We start from the raw sequence: 17,504 nt of genomic DNA, 5'->3' as shown, positions 1-17,504 counted from the left end.
TGTATACTTCTGGTCCTTCTTTGGACACTGTGTTAACAACCCTCCAGGCAAGCTTCAATGCCATACAACTCTCCTTCCGTGGCCTCCAATTGCTCTTAAATACAAGTAAAACTAAATGCATGCTCTTCAACCGATCTCTACCTGCACCTACCCGCCTGTCCAACATCACTACTCTGGACGGCTCTGACTTAGAATACGTGGACAACTACAAATACTTAGGTGTCTGGTTAGACTGTAAACTCTCCTTCCAGACCCATATCAAACATCTCCAATCCAAAGTTAAATCTAGAATTGGCTTCCTATTTCGCAACAAAGCATCCTTCACTCATGCTGCCAAACATGCCCTTGTAAAACTGACCATCCTACCAATCCTCAACTTTGGCGATGTCATTTACAAAATAGTCTCCAATACCCTACTCAACAAATTGGATGCAGTCTATCACAGTGCAATCCGTTTTGTCATCAAAGCCCCATATACTACCCACCATTGCGACCTGTACGCTCTCGTTGGCTGGCCCTCGCTTCATACTCGTCACCAAACCCACTGGGTCCATGTCATCTACAAGACTCTGCTAGGTAAAGTCCCCCCTTATCTCAGCTCGCTGGTCACCATAGCATCTCCCACCTGTAGCACACGCTCCAGCAGGTATATCTCTCTAGTCACCACCAAAACCAATTCTTTCTTTGGCCGCCTCTCCTTCCAGTTCTCTGCTGCCAATGACTGGAACGAACTACAAAAATCTCTGAAACTGGAAACACTTATCTCCCTCACTAGCTTTAAGCACCAACTGTCAGAGCAGCTCACAGATTACTGCACCTGTACATAGTCCACCTATAATTTAGCCCAAACAACTACCTCTTTCCCTACTGTATTTAATTTATTTATTTATTTTGCTCCTTTGCACCCCATTATATTTATTTCTACTTTGCACATTCTTCCATTGCAAATCTACCATTCCAGTGTTTTACTTGCTATATTGTATTTACTTTGCCACCATGGCCTTTTTTTGCCTTTACCTCCCTTATCTCACCTCATTTGCTCACATCGTATATAGACTTGTTTATACTGTATTATTGACTGTATGTTTGTTTTACTCCATGTGTAACTCTGTGTCGTTGTATGTATCAAACTGCTTTGCTTTATCTTGGCCAGGTCGCAATTGTAAATGAGAACTTGTTCTCAACTTGCCTACCTGGTTAAATAAAGGTGAAATAAAAACAATTTAAAAAAAAAAACTCAGAGCTCAATCAGTATATTTCAAATATACTTACACTTCAAATGCTAATTGAGGTACCTCAATTATTAACCCCTGACCCCTCTCAGATAAGAATGAGTGTAAGCAGTTTGGGGTGTGCTCCCACATGTGCAACAACACCAAGGGATCCTACAAGTGTAGCTGCCACAAACACTTCACCAGGATCAACGACACCTGCAAGGCTGACAGTAAGTAGCATATTCTTCTAGTAGTGTAGTGTTCTTCTAGTAGTGTAGTGTTCTTCTAGTAGTGTAGTGTTCTTCTAGTAGTGTAGTGTTCTTCTAGTAGTGTAGTGTTCTTCTAGTAGTGTAGTGTTCTTCTAGTAGTGTAGTGTTCTTCTAGTAGTGTAGTGTTCTTCTAGTAGTGTAGTGTTCTTCTAGTAGTGTAGTGTTCTTCTAGTAGTGTAGTGTTCTTCTAGTAGTGTAGTGTCCTTCTAGTAGTGTAGTGTTCTTCTAGTAGTGTAGTGTTCTTCTAGTAGTGTAGTGTTCTTCTAGTAGTGTAGTGTTCTTCTAGTAGTGTAGTGTTCTTCTAGTAGTGTAGTGTTCTTCTAGTAGTGTAGTGTCCTTCTAGTAGTGTAGTGTTCTTCTAGTAGTGTAGTGTTCTTCTAGTAGTGTTCTTCTAGTAGTGTAGTGTTCTTCTAGTAGTGTAGTGTTCTTCTAGTAGTGTAGTGTTCTTCTAGTAGTGTTCTTCTAGTAGTGTTCTTCTATTAGTGTAGTGTTCTTCTATTAGTGTAGTGTTCTTCTATGAGTGTAGTGTTCTTCTAGTAGTGTTCTTCTAGTAGTGTTCTTCTAGTAGTGTAGTGTTCTTCTAGTAGTATAGTGTTCTTCTAGTAGTGTTCTTCTAGTAGTGTAGTGTCCTTCTAGTAGTGTAGTGTACTTATAGTGGTGTTCTTCTAGTAGTGTGGTGTTCTTTTAGTTGTGTAGTTTTCTTCTTCAAATCCTAAATACTTTGAAATAGTGTATTCTTAACCCTTTCTCAGCCACAATGAATGCATTAACATTTTCATGAATTCAGTGTCGAAGTTCTTCTTCATTTCCTGACTCCTCTCTCCCTCCCTCCCGTACGACTCTCTCACTCTCTCTCCTTCCTCCCACCCTTCAACCCTTCCCTCCGTTCTTTCCAGACCAGAACAGTAGCAGACAGGTGCTCTACATCGCTGATGACAACGAGATCCGCAGCCTGGACCCTGGCATGCCCAACTGGCGTTACGAGCAGAGCTTCCAGGGCGATGCCAACGTGCGCATCGATGCCATGGACCTGCACGTCAAGACCAACCGCATCTACTGGACCAACTGGCACACTGGCAGAATCTCCTCCTGTGAGCTGCCTTCATCATCGTCATCTTCTGGCACATTGTCAAATACACGCCGTAACCGCCGCCATAGTGAGGGAGGTGTTACTACCCTGGAGGTGAGGCTTGAGTGACACTAACAGGAATGTACGCTTGCGCACACACACACAAGGACACACACACTTACACACATACTCACACACACATACTCACATGCCAGCAGCATACCACCCTACATACCACTGCTGGCTTGCTTCTGAAGCTAAGCAGGGTTGGTCCTGGTCAGTCACTGCATGGGAGACCAGATGCTGCTGGAAGTGGTGTTGGAGGGCCAGTAAGAGGGCAGTCATTCCTCTGGTCTAAAAAATATCCCAATGTCCCAGGGCAGTGATTGGGGACACTGCCCTGTGTAGGGTGCCGTCTTTCGGATGGGACGTTAAATGGGTGTCCTGACTCTCTGAGGTCATTAAAGGTCCCATGACACTTATTGTAAAAGTAGGGGAGTTAACCCTGGTGTCCTGGCTAAATTCCCAATCTGGCCCTCAAACCATCATGGTCACCTAATAATCCCCAGTTAACAATTGGCTCATTCATCCCCCTCCTCTCCCCTGTAACTATTCCCCAGGTCGTTGCTGTAAATGAGAATGTGTTCTCAGTCAACTTACCTGGTAAAATAATGGATACATTTTAAAAAATAAACATGTACACACTCACACATGTACACACACACAAACAGACACACACACTAAAACATGGGCACTGTTATGACATCCTATCTGTGTGATACAATATAAGTTGAATGCAGTTAGTGCCAAGTCTCATAGTTCAGAAAGGTCTGTTGTTTTCTGTTCACATCATAATGAGATGTACCTTAACATGCCTCTGTCACCTCTCCCTCTGACCAGATTGTAGGGCATCTAAACATGCCTCTGTCATCTCTCCCTCTGACCAGATTGTAGGGCATCTAAACATGCCTCTGTCATCTCTCCCTCTGACCAGATTGTAGGTCATCTAAACATGCCTCTGTCATCTCTCCCTCTGACCAGATTGTAGGGCATCTAAACATCCCACTGTCATCTCTCCCTCTGACCAGATTGTAGGTCATCTAAACATGCCTCTGTCATCTCTCCCTCTGACCAGATTGTAGGGCATCTAAACATGCCTGTCATCTCTCCCTCTGACCAGAGTGTAGGGCATCTAAACATGCCTCTGTCATCTCTCCCTCTGACCAGATTGTAGGGCATCTAAATATGCCTCTGTCATCTCTCCCTCTGACCAGATTGTAGGGCATCTAAACATCCCACTGTCATCTCTCCCTCTGACCAGATTGTAGGGCATCTAAACATCCCACTGTCATCTCTCCCTCTGACCAGATTGTATGGCATCTAAACATCCCACTGTCATCTCTCCCTCTGACCAGATTGTAGGGCATCTAAACATCCCACTGTCATCTCTCCCTCTGACCAGATTGTAGGTCATCTAAACATGCCTCTGTCATCTCTCCCTCTGACCAGATTGTAGGGCATCTAAACATCCCACTGTCATCTCTCCCTCTGACCAGATTGTAGGGCATCTAAACATCCCACTGTCATCTCTCCCTCTGACCAGATTGTAGGGCATCTAAACATGCCTCTGTCATCTCTCCTTCTGACCAGATTGTAGGGCATCTAAACATCCCACTGTCATCTCTCCCTCTGACCAGATTGTAGGGCATCTAAACATGCCTCTGTCATCTCTCCTTCTGACCAGATTGTAGGGCATCTAAACATCCCACTGTCATCTCTCCCTCTGACCAGATTGTAGGTCATCTAAACATGCCTCTGTCATCTCTCCCTCTGACCAGATTGTAGGGCATCTAAACATGCCTCGGGGTATAGCGGTGGACTGGGTGGCTGGTAACCTGTACTGGACTGAATCTGGCAGAGATGTGATTGAGGTGGCCCAACTTTCAGGCCAACACCGCAAGACCCTAATCTCAGGCATGATAGACGAGCCTAACGCCATTGTAGTGGACCCCCAGAGAGGGTGAGATTTGTTTATTTTATTTAACCTTTATTTAAATAGGCAAGTCAGTTAAGAATAAATTCTTATTTACAATGAAGGCCTACCCTGGCCAAACCCTCCCCTAAACTGGACGACGCTGGGCCAATTGTACACCGCCCTATGGGACTCCTGATCACAGCCGGTTGTGATACAGCCCTGGATCGAAGCTGGGTCTGTAGTGACGCCTCGAGCACTGCGAAGCAGTGCCTTGACCGCTGTACCACTCAGACTAGTACCCTTTACCACTACTGAGCCAAGCCCAGCCAACACCAGCTATATTGAGTTGGCCTAGTTATGCGTCCACCACTTTTCTGGAAAAGACAATGCGAAAATAAATGGAGAAAAAAAATTCTAATAAAAAACTTGTATTTCCTGGTGAGCTGTTTTGACTGTGTTTCTCTGTGTTCTCAGGACCCTGTACTGGGCCGACTGGGGAAACCACCCTAAGATTGAGACAGCAGCCATGGATGGAACCCTGAGACAGACCCTGGTCCATGAGAACATCCAGTGGCCCACAGGTCTGTATAGCATTAGCGTTGTAGCCTAACCTTAGTATTAACACTTATACATAGCATTATGCCCTAGCATTAGCATAGTGGTGTAAGTGGTATCATACCTTCTTTCTGGTCACTGTTTGTGTTATCCATGTCCTCTTTAACCCTCCGCTCCTCCTTCCGCTCCTACTCCTCTTCCTCTACCACCACCTCCTCCTTCTCCTCTCTCCAGGTCTGGCGGTAGACTACTTCAATGAGCGCTTGTACTGGGCGGACGCTAAGCTCTCTGTTATCGGGAGCGTGCGACTCAACGGCTCCGACCCTGTCATCTCCGTCACAGGACTCAACAACAGTTCAGTTCACTACACTAAACTACACTTATCTCAGCCTGGGGTTCAGTGTAGTTTTATGAGGAAACCACCCAGCTTTGCTTCCTACTGAATTATACATGGGTAACAATTTATGAATTAAAGGATAAGTAGTGAAATTGTATTTTTAAGCCAGATACAGTTGTCAGTGTTTTACAGAGTGGGTTGGCCTTGTTCAGTTCTCAAAGGGACATAGGTAAGGAAGGATTAACAGTTCCTAACTCTCTCTCCTTCCATCCCCAGACCTGCTCCATCCGTTCAGCATCGACATCTTTGAGGACTACATATATGGCGTCACCTACATTAATAACTTTGTGTTCCGGGTCAACAAGTTTGGCAAGAGCCCCATGGAGAACCTGACCACTGGCATTAACCACGCCACAGACATAGTCCTTTACCACCGTTACAAACAACCGGAGAGTGAGTGGCTGTCTGCCTACACTATAGCTAATTTCTTTAAATGAAACCCTACTCCCCCATATAGTACACTTGTTTTTGACCCCTATCAAACGCCCACCGCTAAAAACCGGTAGAGAGTGTCTGTCTCTCTCTGTCTGTCTGTGGGTCTGTCTCACTCTGTCTGTCTCACTCTGTCTGTCTCACTCTGTCTGTCTCACTCTGTCTGTCTCACTCTGTCTGTCTCACTCTGTCTGTCTCACTCTGTCTGTCTCACTCTGTCTGTCTGTCTGTCTGACTCTCTCTCTAGCTGACTCTCTCTAGCTGACTCTCTCTCTAGCTGACTCTCTCTCTAGCTGACTCTCTGTCTGTGACACACTGTCCATTATATACAGTATTTGACTATCCATTATATACAGTATTCCACATAGTGTTCTTCTTCAGACCCCTATTCCCCATAGTGCACTACTGTTGACATCTATTCCACATATGGTTCAGTGGAGTTTAACACATTTTAGTGACGCTTCTCTTGATCCTGTTCTGGTTCTTACTGTCTGTTATCCCTCTGTCTGTTCTCTCTCTGTGTCATTAGTGACCAACCCATGTGACAGGAAGAAGTGTGAATGGTTGTGTCTGCTCAGCCCCAGTGGTCCAGTCTGTACCTGTCCTAACGACCGCGTGGCTGAAAATGGCACATGTGTGGAGAGACCGCCTTCCACACGGTCTCCATTCTGTGAGTACACACGCCCCACTGGGCACACACTGGTTGAATCAACGTTGTTTTCATGTCATTTCAACAACATTACGTGGACCAACATAGAATAGATGTTGAATAGACGTTTGGTGCCCAGTGGGACTCTTATCAATAACCTCTCCCCCTCTCCTCCCAGCGCCCCCATCTGGGCCATGTACAGTCCAGTGCCTGAACGGAGGGAACTGTTTTCTGAACACCAGGCAGCAGGCTAAGTGTCAGTGCCAGCCCAGCTTCACTGGAGAGAGGTGTGAGGTCAACCAGTGTAGAGACTACTGTAAGAATGGAGGAGCCTGCACTGCGTCAGTTGTAGGTAGGTTACCTGAGCATATACAGTCCTTGGTGTGGCTGCAACTGGCAAACTAGTCTAGGTGCCGGTGGCAGCCATTTTCTATTGCAGACTGTAGGGGCTGCTTTAGGGGGACTGTGGGGACTCTATTGTGCGTTGATATCAATAGGAACTCTTCTAGGATTCAGCCCTATGTGTGTTAAGTGCACGTAAATGGGATGTAATTGCCTTTTTTTTCTATGTGTGTTCTGACCTTGAACTTAAGCATGATAATAGTAGGCTATTCAGCCACTTGACTTCATTCCCTCATAATTCCACCTTTACGCGTGAGGAAACCATGAATAAGGCCAAGCAAGCTGCCGGTTCCAAGCGGAAAAGCATCTACTTGATTTTTGCACTGTAATTTATAAATGGATAAGAGCCATTGATAACAGCGAGGAAAATGTGTAATCCATTTAAAGCGTTGGATTGTAAATACACATAGCAATTGTTTTAGTAAAATGTTTCCGTATGATCACTGGAGACCAATGTGAGACCAGTCATGTGGAAGCAAACTGAAGATCATATCAACATGACATGTATTGCATGTTGCTGTCACTTTTCCGCAGTGAAGTGGGTTATAAATAGCTGTGCTGTTATTCAGAATTTGTGTGCCCTCGTAATTTGCGTGGATGAAATTTGGAGAGCCAAGCTATATATAGGCTTCTGTAGGGCTGAACCTGCTGAGTTGATGCATGCGCTTTACAACGTTTTCATTATATGGCTTTTCTCCATTTTATTTTACGTCTATCATGATAAATATTAGCCACTATCGGGAGCCACCGTCAGTAATACCCACATACATTTATAACTGTCACTTTCGTGTTCATTTCCTTCAATTTGTAGCCTACATTTTGCTTCATTCCATTCTGTTGACCTTTTTCCTCTGTCACTTCTGTGTAGTTGTTCCTGAGGGAGGCAGTGTTACTGGATCATCGTTGGTTAACATTGTTTCATCATTTGGGACATGCAGCCTATTTGAATTATTATGGAACTCAGACCACACGTAACAGGTTAAACCTGGAGCATGTTGTCGTACAGTTCCATGATTTCATGAGGATTCCAGTAGATTTATAGGACTACTGTTCCAACCCTATTGTACACTTTTCTCACCTTCCAAAATTCCATGAACTGAATTTGAATATGGCTACTTTCAGGATGAATCAAACCATTATCTTTGATTCATCAATATAGTTTGTGTGTAAAGTCTCTCCAAACCATTCATATATACTTTCCTAACCCCAAAATGGCCTAAATCTACAAAATCTCGGAGACGAATATGCGTATATATATAGATGGCTTTCTTTCATTGATCCCTATATTCTGAACCCGTTCTCTCAATGTGTTCTAGTCTGTCGACAAAATTCTAATTAAAGGTACTGTAACGGCGTTCTTTTGTTGTTGAAGGAGAGTCGGACCGAAATGCAGCGTGTGAGTTACTCATGTTTATTAGTGAAGACAAAAACGAACGAACTAACACGAATAACTAATAAATACAAAAAAACAACAAACAGAACGAAACCTAATACAGCCTGAATGGTGAAACTAACACAGAGACAGGGACAATCACCCACGAATTGCAAAGCGAAAAACAGGCTACCTAAATACGGTTCCCAATCAGCGACAACGAGAAGCACCTGACTCTGATTGAGAACCGCCTCAGGCAGCCAACCTAATTAACACACACACACACCCCTAATCAACTACCAACCCAAACACTACAAACCCCAATACAAACATACAATACATAATAACCCCATGTCACACCCTGGTCTGACTAACTAATAAACTAAAACACAAAATACTAAGACCAAGGCGTGACAGAACCCCCCCCCCCTAAGGTGCGGACTCCCGAACGCACCTCAAAACCATAGGGATGGTCCGGGTGGGCGTCTGTCCATGGTGGCGGTTTCGGCTCCGGACGTGGACCCCACTTCATAAATGTCAATGTTCCTCCCCTTCGCGTCCATGGATAATCCACCCTAACCGCCGACCATGGCCGAATAGTCCTCACACAGAACCCTACATAACAAAGGAGCAGCTCGTGACTGAGGGGCAGCTCGGGACTGAGGCAGCTCGGGACTGAGGGGCAGCTCGGGACTGAGGGGCAGCTCGGGACTGAGGGGCAGCTCGGGACTGAGGGGCAGCTCGGGACTGAGGGGCAGCTCGGGACTGAGGGGCAGCTCGGGACTGAGGGGCAGCTCGGGACTGAGGCGCAGCTCGGGACTGAGGGGCAGCTCGGGACTGAGGGGCAGCTCGGGACTGAGGGGCAGCTCGGGACTGAGGGGCAGCTCGGGACTGAGGGGCAGCTCGGGACTGAGGGGCAGCTCGGGACTGAGGAGCAGCTCAGCACTGAGAGGCAGCCCAGCACTGAGAGGCAGCCCAGCACTGAGAGGCAGCCCAGTACTGAGAAAAAGCCCAGCCAGGAAGTTGAATCCGGCAGATCCTGGCTGACTGGCAGATCCTGGCCGACTGGCAGATCCTGGCTGACTGGCGGATCCTGGCCGACTGGCGGATCCTGGCTGACTAGCAGATCTGGCAGATCCTGGCTGACTGGCGGATCATGGCTGACTAGCAGATCTGGAAGAGTCTGGTTGACTGGCAGATCTGGAAGAGTCTGGTTGACTGGCAGATCTGGAAGAGTCTGGTTGACTGGCAGATCTGGAAGAGTCTGGTTGACTGGCAGATCTGGAAGAGTCTGGTTGACTGGCAGATCTGGAAGAGTCTGGCTGACTGGCAGATCTGGAAGAGTCTGGTTGACTGGAAGAGTCTGGCTGACTGGAAGAGTCTGGCTGACTGGCAGATCTGGAAGAGTCTGGCTGACTGGAAGAGTCTGGCTGACTGGCAGATCTGGAAGAATCTGGCTGACTGGAAGAGTCTGGCTGACTGGAAGAGTCTGGTTGACTGGCAGATCTGGCTGCTCCATGTAGACTAGCTGCTCCATGCAGACTAGCAGCTCAGGCTGCTCTATGCAAACTGACAGCTCTGGCTGCTCCATGCAGACTAGCTGCTCCATGCAGACTAGCAGCTCAGGCTGCTGTATACAGACAGGAGGCTCCGGCAGCGCTGTAGAGGAGGAAGGCTCTAGAACCGCTGAACAGACGGGAGACTCTGACAGCGCAGGAGAGGGAGAAAGCGCTGGCTGCGCTGAACAGACAGGAGACTCCAGCAGCGCTGTAGAGGAGGAAGGCTCTAGAACCGCTGAATAGACGGGAGACTCCGACAGCGCAGGAGAGGGAGAAAGCGCTGGCTGCGCTGAACAGGCGAGGCGCACTGAAGGCCTGATGCGTGGTTCTGGCACTGGTGGTATTTGGCCGAGGACACGCACAGGAAGCCTAGTGCGGGGAGCTGCTACTGGAGGGCTGGGGTGTGGAGGTGGTTCTGGATAAAGGACAGGCACAGGAAGCCTGGTGTGAAGAGCTACTACCGGAGGACTGGTGTGTGAAGGTGGCACAGGATGGACTGGACCGTGAAGGTGTACTGGAGAGCCTGAATGCAGGACTGACACAGGACGTGCAAGGTTAGGTAGGTACACAGGAGGCCTAGTGCGTGAGGCTGGCACACTTTCCACCAGCCGACTAACACGCACCTCAGGACTAGCATGGAGTGCTGACCCAGGTGCCATCAAATCCCCGACACGCTCCGTCGGCCGAATAGTATATCTAAAGCACCAAACTAGCAACTCCCTCATTAAACTCTCCTCCAATTTCCCCATTAACTCCTTCACAGTCTCTGCTTCGCTCACCTCCAACACTGGTTCTGACCTCCTCCTTGACTCCTCACAATAAACAGGGAGAGTTGACTCAGGTCTGTCTCCTGACTCAGCCACTCCCCCTGATAGCCCCCCCCCCAAAAAATTTTGGGGCTGCTTTTCGGGCTTCCATCCACATCGCCGTGCTGCCTCCTCATATTTGCGCCTCTCCGCTTTAGCCGCTTCTAATTCCTCCTTGGGGAGGCGATATTCACCTGGCTGAGCCCAGGGTCCTTTTCCGTCCAGTTCCTCCTCCCATGTCCAATTCTCCAAATGGTGTAGCCTCTCCCACTGAAGCTGCTTCTGTTGTTTCTCGTGTAGCTCCTGTTTGCGCTGCACCTGCCTGTAGACACGCTGCTCCTGTTTACTCTTCGCCTGCTGCGCTTTAGGGCGGCTACACTCTTCTGGTTTAGCCCAGGGTCCTCTTCCGTCCAGGATTTCCTCCCATGTCCAGAAATCCTTAAAACGAGGCTCCTCTTTGCGCGGCTCTTCTTTGCGCTGCTCCTGCCTGTTGACACGCTGCTCGGTCCGTGTTTGGTGGGTGATTCTGTAACGGCGTTCTTTTGTTGTTGAAGGAGAGTCGGACCGAAATGCAGCGTGTGAGTTACTCATGTTTATTAGTGAAGACAAAAACGAACGAACTAACACGAATAACTAATAAATACAACAACAAAAAACAAACAGAACGAAACCTAATACAGCCTGACTGTTTTTTTTTATATATAAAATAATTTATTATCTTCAGTACCATTCATTCTTTACAAATCATAATTTACATACATACACAAATAATGATAATTTTAATTAAACTAATTAAATTAAACTAAACATAAACCCCAAACAAAAACCTCAGGGGAGCATCTTCCCTCCCCGTCACCCTACAAAACACCTTTCCCTATCTCCCCGTCCCTAATCTATCCTTTTACAAATCTAAATGACACCCAGCCCTAAACCCCCTTCCACCTCTCCCGAGCAGCATGCTGCCCCCACTTCCTCTCCTCCCTCTTCATCCTCCCCCTCAAATCTCCTTCCACTCTCCTCACTATCCCTTCCACCCCACAATCTCTCCCTGTCTTCTCCATGTTCAGCCTTGCTTCCCACAGCCCCCGTTTAAAGAGACTCATGAGAAGCCAGAGCAGAAACCTGTCCCTATCCGTCCCTCTCACTCTCCCTACACCCCTCTCTAACCTGGCCCACGTCAATACAAAATCCCCCTTTACCAAACCTAACAACACCCGTGCCCTAGCCCATACTACTCCGGCAAAGGCACAGTCCCAAAAGACATGACGCACAGTCTCCTCCCTGCCACAAGAGGATCTTGGACAGGTGGGGGATTGCACTAAACTAAACCGGTACAAGATGGAACGTACCGGCAAACACTTATGAAGGCTCAACCAATTCAGGTCCTTGAGCCTGTTGTCCAGACCCCGCACCTGCACTCCCTCCCAGACCGCTTCCGAGATGCCTACTACAGGCGCCCGACTCTCTGCCTTTCTGACCTCCTCGTACAGGTGCCTATGATCTAAACCTACTCGGACAACTTCAACCTCAGGGTGCGCACGCAACCACTTGGCCGCATGACCAAAGTGCCACGGCAGCTGTTCCGCCGGAGGACCCGTGTTAGACCACACCATTATGCTTCTCGTCTGATACGAGAAAAACACCCGCAGGAGGTAACCGGACGGGTGTATCACTGGCTGAGCAAGCTCCGTTAACAAGAAAGAAACAAAAATTGTGTCCAGCTTGAGGGGGAAATGTGGTACCCCCCTACCTCCCTCCCCGATGGGACAGATCATGCGTGCCCTGGCGACCCACTCATACCTGCCACTCCACATAAACTGAAACACAAGCTTCACTAGAGGCCTTCTCAGACAAGCCGGCAATGGGTAGATGTATGCCAAATACAAAAGCGACGGCAACACATCCACCTTTAGGACCAGGACTTTGCCCATAAAAGACAAATACCTAGCTTTCCACATTGCTAGCTTCCTCTGTACCACTGCAATACGCATGTTCCAGTTTAGCGTCGCAGAGCCGGAGGTCTCAAAATGGACCCCGAGAATCCTCAGGGCCCCCTCACAGAGAGATAACACCCCAGGCACATCCGTTCTACCGCGCCATCTTCCGAAAAACTTAACGGAAGACTTTGCATGGTTCAGAACTGCTCCCGACGCTCGAGTGAAATCCCCAAAGATGGCAAGGGACCTTGTCAGGCACGAGTCCTTGCACAACAACAAGGAAGTGTCGTCGGCGTACTGCGTCATCTTAACACGCAGTCCACCACTTCCAGGGATCAGCAGACCTTCCACCCCTGTGTCTGCCCTAATGGCAGCCCCCAGAGGCTCCATGTACAGAACGAAGAGGAGAGCCGAGTGGGCACCCTGCCTGACCCCAGACGAGAGGTCAAAAACGTCACCCAAGTGACTATTTACACTAACTCGGCACCCCGCTCCGACATATAATGTACGAATCCATCCTATAAACTTCTCCCCAAATCCTAATCGACCTAACACTCTGAATAAAAAGGATCTATTCACGCGATCAAAGGCTTTCGCCTGATCTAGCGCTGCTACCATAAAAGGCAGTCCTCTATCTTCAACCCAAGCGATGGAGTCCCTGATTAACTGTAGGTTCCATCTAATAGAGCGGCCCTCTACCCCGCACGTCTGATCCTCATGAATGACGTAGGGAAGGGCTGTGCGCAACCGGTCTGCTAAAACCTTTGCAAGTAGCTTGTAATCTACACACAGCAAGGTCAACGGCCGCCAGTTGCCAAGGTCAGTTACTTCCCCCTTCTTATATAAAAGTGACAGCACACCAACAGCCATTGATCCCCCCGGGACCCCCGTCTCAAGGATGGCCTTCAAGACTTCGAGGACCACTGGTCCAAGTATACCCCAAAACTTGAGATAAAACTCAGCCGGCAGCCCATCCATCCCAGGCACCTTCCCTTTTCCCATCCTCCTAAGAGCGCTCTCAACCTCTTCTAGTGAAATCTGGGCCTCCATCACTTTTCTAATGTCCTCCGGCAACCGCCTGGACAAGTGTTCTAAAAACACATTTCCCTGCTCTACATCTATTTCCCTTTCCTTAAATAAACCTTGGAAATGATCAGTTGTCACCCTGACCATATCCTCTGGTTCTCTAACTATACAACCATTTTCTTCCCTAACACCATGCATTACCTTCCTACTCTGTCTTGCCCTAACCAACTTAAAGAACATAGCAGAACAAGTCTCATTATGTTCTAGAAAACCGCTATGCGCACGCTCCAGGAAAGCTCGAGCCTTCCGCTCCTGCAACTCCCTGAGCTGCGCCTTTAGGGTTGAGGATCTCTCCCAGTCAAACGACCCGCCGAGGTTGCCTGCCTCGTATTCGAGTTCAATTAACCTTTGGATACGATCCACCTCCCTCCTCTCCTCCCTTTTTTTCCTCTTGCAATACCCTATTATAAAAGCCCTAATCCTCACCTTAACTAAATCCCACCACTCTAACACCCCCTCACACATGGACCGGAGACCCTCAAGCCTCCTAAAGAAAACATAAAACCCGTCAACAAAAGCCTGCTCCTCCTGTACATCCCGATCTAGCTTCCAGTACCCCTTACCAAAGAGGCAGACCGACGACCCCACCTGCAGGAGCACCCCATCGTGATCCGAAAAGAAAACAGGCAGCAGCCGCCCAGACAACTTTCCCAAAGACCTGGGTACAAAAATATAATCGAGCCTCCGCTCAACCCCCCTGGAGTTACGCCATGTAGGACCGTCCATTTTCGGAGTAGTGTGCATACCACCATCTACCAGACCATGGCAAGCCATTAGCCTAGCAATGGCGCCTGCACTGTTATCCCCCTCTTCCTAAATCTGTATTAAAATCCCCCCTATCACTAATTTCCTATTTGTAACACACAGGGCGTCAGACAGTCCACCATCTCCTTCCTGTCTGCCACCACCTGTGGCCCATACACCACCACTAATCTAAATTTACAATCCCTTATTGTGACATCCACCCCTATAACCCTCCCCTGCATTACAACAAAGGAATCTTCCACTTTTACCTCCCTGTGCCCACACAAAATCCCTACCCCCGATGAGTGCACCCCCCCTACACCCCAAACCGACTCTCCCTTGTCCCACTCCCTCTTAAATCTACTAACATCCCCTCCATCCCTCAGGTGAACCTCCTGTAAAAAACAAAAATCAAACCCCACACCCTCCAAATAACTAAAAACCACCCTCCTCTTAACAATATCTCTTAAACCCCTTACATTTCAACTAACAAAAGTAAAATTAGACTCCATGAAAAAAATAAAACATGTAATAAACTCAAATACTAAACCCAGACAGAAAAAAAACAAAAACAGGAGACTCACCCGATGCTCCCCTGCTCCATATCTACCGGTGAGAACACCATCTGTAATCCCGACATCCCCCCCTCTTCCTCCATCACACCATCCCAGGATGCAGGAATAGTGTTTGGCTTCGGGGTGCCCTGCACCCTGGGTCTACCCCCACAATCCTCCCCCTCCCCAGTGTTGCAACTGGTTTGGAAGAAAATTGGGGAGGCTGAGTCCCCAAACAAAAAACTCCCCACCTCCTCCTGTACCCAGTCCTGAGTCTTGTTAGGTGTGTCCCCACCCAAATGAAGTTGAGAGTCTTGGGAAACCAGCAGCAACCCAGAGGTTTCTCCCACCCCCATCACTCTCTTGGCCATCCCCTCCCCCTCACTGTCGGCCAATCGCACCCTCCTCTTCATTCTCTTCTTTGGTGATGGCGGCAGTGGAGAGATACCACCCCCTCCCCCCGCCAGCTCCTCCACCATACCCCTCATCTCTTCCACCATGTCACTTTCCCCCCAGTCCACTTGCTCTTCCACCGTCTTCTTCTCTACCATTCCTCCCTCACTTTCTTCTCTCTCATTCTCCTCCACTCGGTTGCCTTCTTCCACCGCTTTTCCTGGTTCTCCTACTCCCGTGCCTTCCGTTTCCTTCTCTCTTCCATCCACCGCTTCTTGCTCCTCTTCCTTCCTTGTGGCCTTCCCCTCTGGACTTGTAGTCTTGTCATGAGGCATGTTTCCTTCCCCTCCTCTTCTTCCCCCATCCCCCGCTCCTGCTCCCCCCCCAGCCGCAGACGCATATGACCTCTGACGGGCCGGGCACCCCCGCCACAGGTGTGCTGACGAGCCACACCCATGGCATGTCTTAGGCTTGTCACAATCCCTCGCCTCGTGATCCTCAGATCCACAAAATCTGCATTTTCTCATGCTGCACGAGGCGAAAATGTGTCCATAGGCCATACAGCGCCTGCAAAATGGGGGCTGACGTGCATAAAACAAAGTCCCCTGTCAGCCCCAAGGGAGAACATAGCAGGAGGATGAAGGTATCCACCATGTCCCTTTGGGTCCTCCCTGAGGAGGGCCTGGAAACCTCTCCTCCCATTCCAAAACCCAAGGGAGTCTTTGAGGTGCCTAGCTGAGGAAACGTTATCCATGTATCTCCCCAGAAAAGCCCTCACCTCTTCATCCTTAACGTAAGGGTTGTACATGTTAACAGTTACAACCCTAAAGTTATTCTTCGCCAGACTTGATATTTCATAGTGGCACATCGGCCTCTCACCTCCCACTGCTCTTGCCCTTCTAAGGATATCATCATGCTTTTCTTCAGTATATAGCGCGACGTCGTATGCTCCCTCCAACGAGTTGCCTTGGAAACAAAACACGTCCTTCACCGTCAGCTTTAGAATCCCCATCAATATAATTCTTCCAAAAGATTCTCGTCCTAACGGCTCCAACTCCTTTTCCTTCCAAGCAAAACGAATCGTGTTAGCCAGCCCAATCCCAGGGATCGACCGTGATGATGTATTTAGCACCATCTCCGCAAGGAGAATGGCGCTCGTTCTTTTCTCTTCCAATACAAGAAAAAACGAAAATCCAAAAGTGACCGCAACTGTCCGGTGAAAACTAACACAGAGACAGGAACAATCACCCACGAATTGCAAAGCGAAAAACAGGCTACCTAAATACGGTTCCCAATCAGCGACAACGAGAAGCACCTGACCCTGATTGAGAACCGCCTCAGGCAGCCAACCTAATTAACACACACACACACCCCTAATCAACTACCAACCCAAACACTACAAACCCCAATACAAACATACAATACATAATAACCCCATGTCACACCCTGGTCTGACTAACTAATAAACTAAAACACAAAATACTAAGACCAAGGCATGACAGGTACAGTGTATTTAAAGGGATGGCTTAAGATAAATGTACTGAAAACCCTATTGAATGAAAACCACAAGAAAATCTGTTGGCCAGCAAGTGGGACGGTTTTCAGTGGTTGAATTACATTTATTCAGTGTATGCAAGGTAGACACACCTGTAGAGCACACTACGCGCCTGCATTAGGTAAGTCTGAACACCAACTACTGAGAAGTGCGTTGATTTCCTAAATTTGAATTGGGCCCATTTTATTTAGATTTTTGTTCTTATTTAACATGACCCTTTGTTCCCAGGGTCCCCTACCTGCCGTTGTCTGAAGGGCTTCACGGGGCCCCAGTGTAAACTCCACACCTGTCAGGACTACTGTCATAATGGAGGCAACTGCACTGTATCCCAGGGCAACCAGCCCACATGCCGCTGTCCGCCTGAGTATCTGGGAGACCAGTGTCAATACAGTGAGTGTGTAGTTTATAATGGGTTAATAAAGGATGATTTAAGCAACAATGCCAACCTCTTGAACATCTTGGCCATGTACTGTAAATAATCTCCACCCGGGCACAGCCAGAAGAGGACTGGCCACCCCTCAGAACCTGGTTCCTCT

General features: G+C 48.2%; 1 pseudogene; it reads left to right on the top strand.

Annotated features, from left to right (window-relative positions):
• The window catches only part of LOC135559295 (low-density lipoprotein receptor-related protein 1-like), a 222,746-nt pseudogene that overhangs the window by 192,843 nt on the left and 12,399 nt on the right, over positions 1 to 17,504 (top strand).

The sequence above is a fragment of the Oncorhynchus masou genome, chromosome 18 (genome assembly GCF_036934945.1).
Source record: "Oncorhynchus masou masou isolate Uvic2021 chromosome 18, UVic_Omas_1.1, whole genome shotgun sequence".
In the NCBI taxonomy this organism is placed as follows: domain Eukaryota; kingdom Metazoa; phylum Chordata; class Actinopteri; order Salmoniformes; family Salmonidae; genus Oncorhynchus; species Oncorhynchus masou.
Note: the sequence above shows the minus strand (reverse complement) of the source record. Positions and strands in the feature narration are given on the sequence as shown.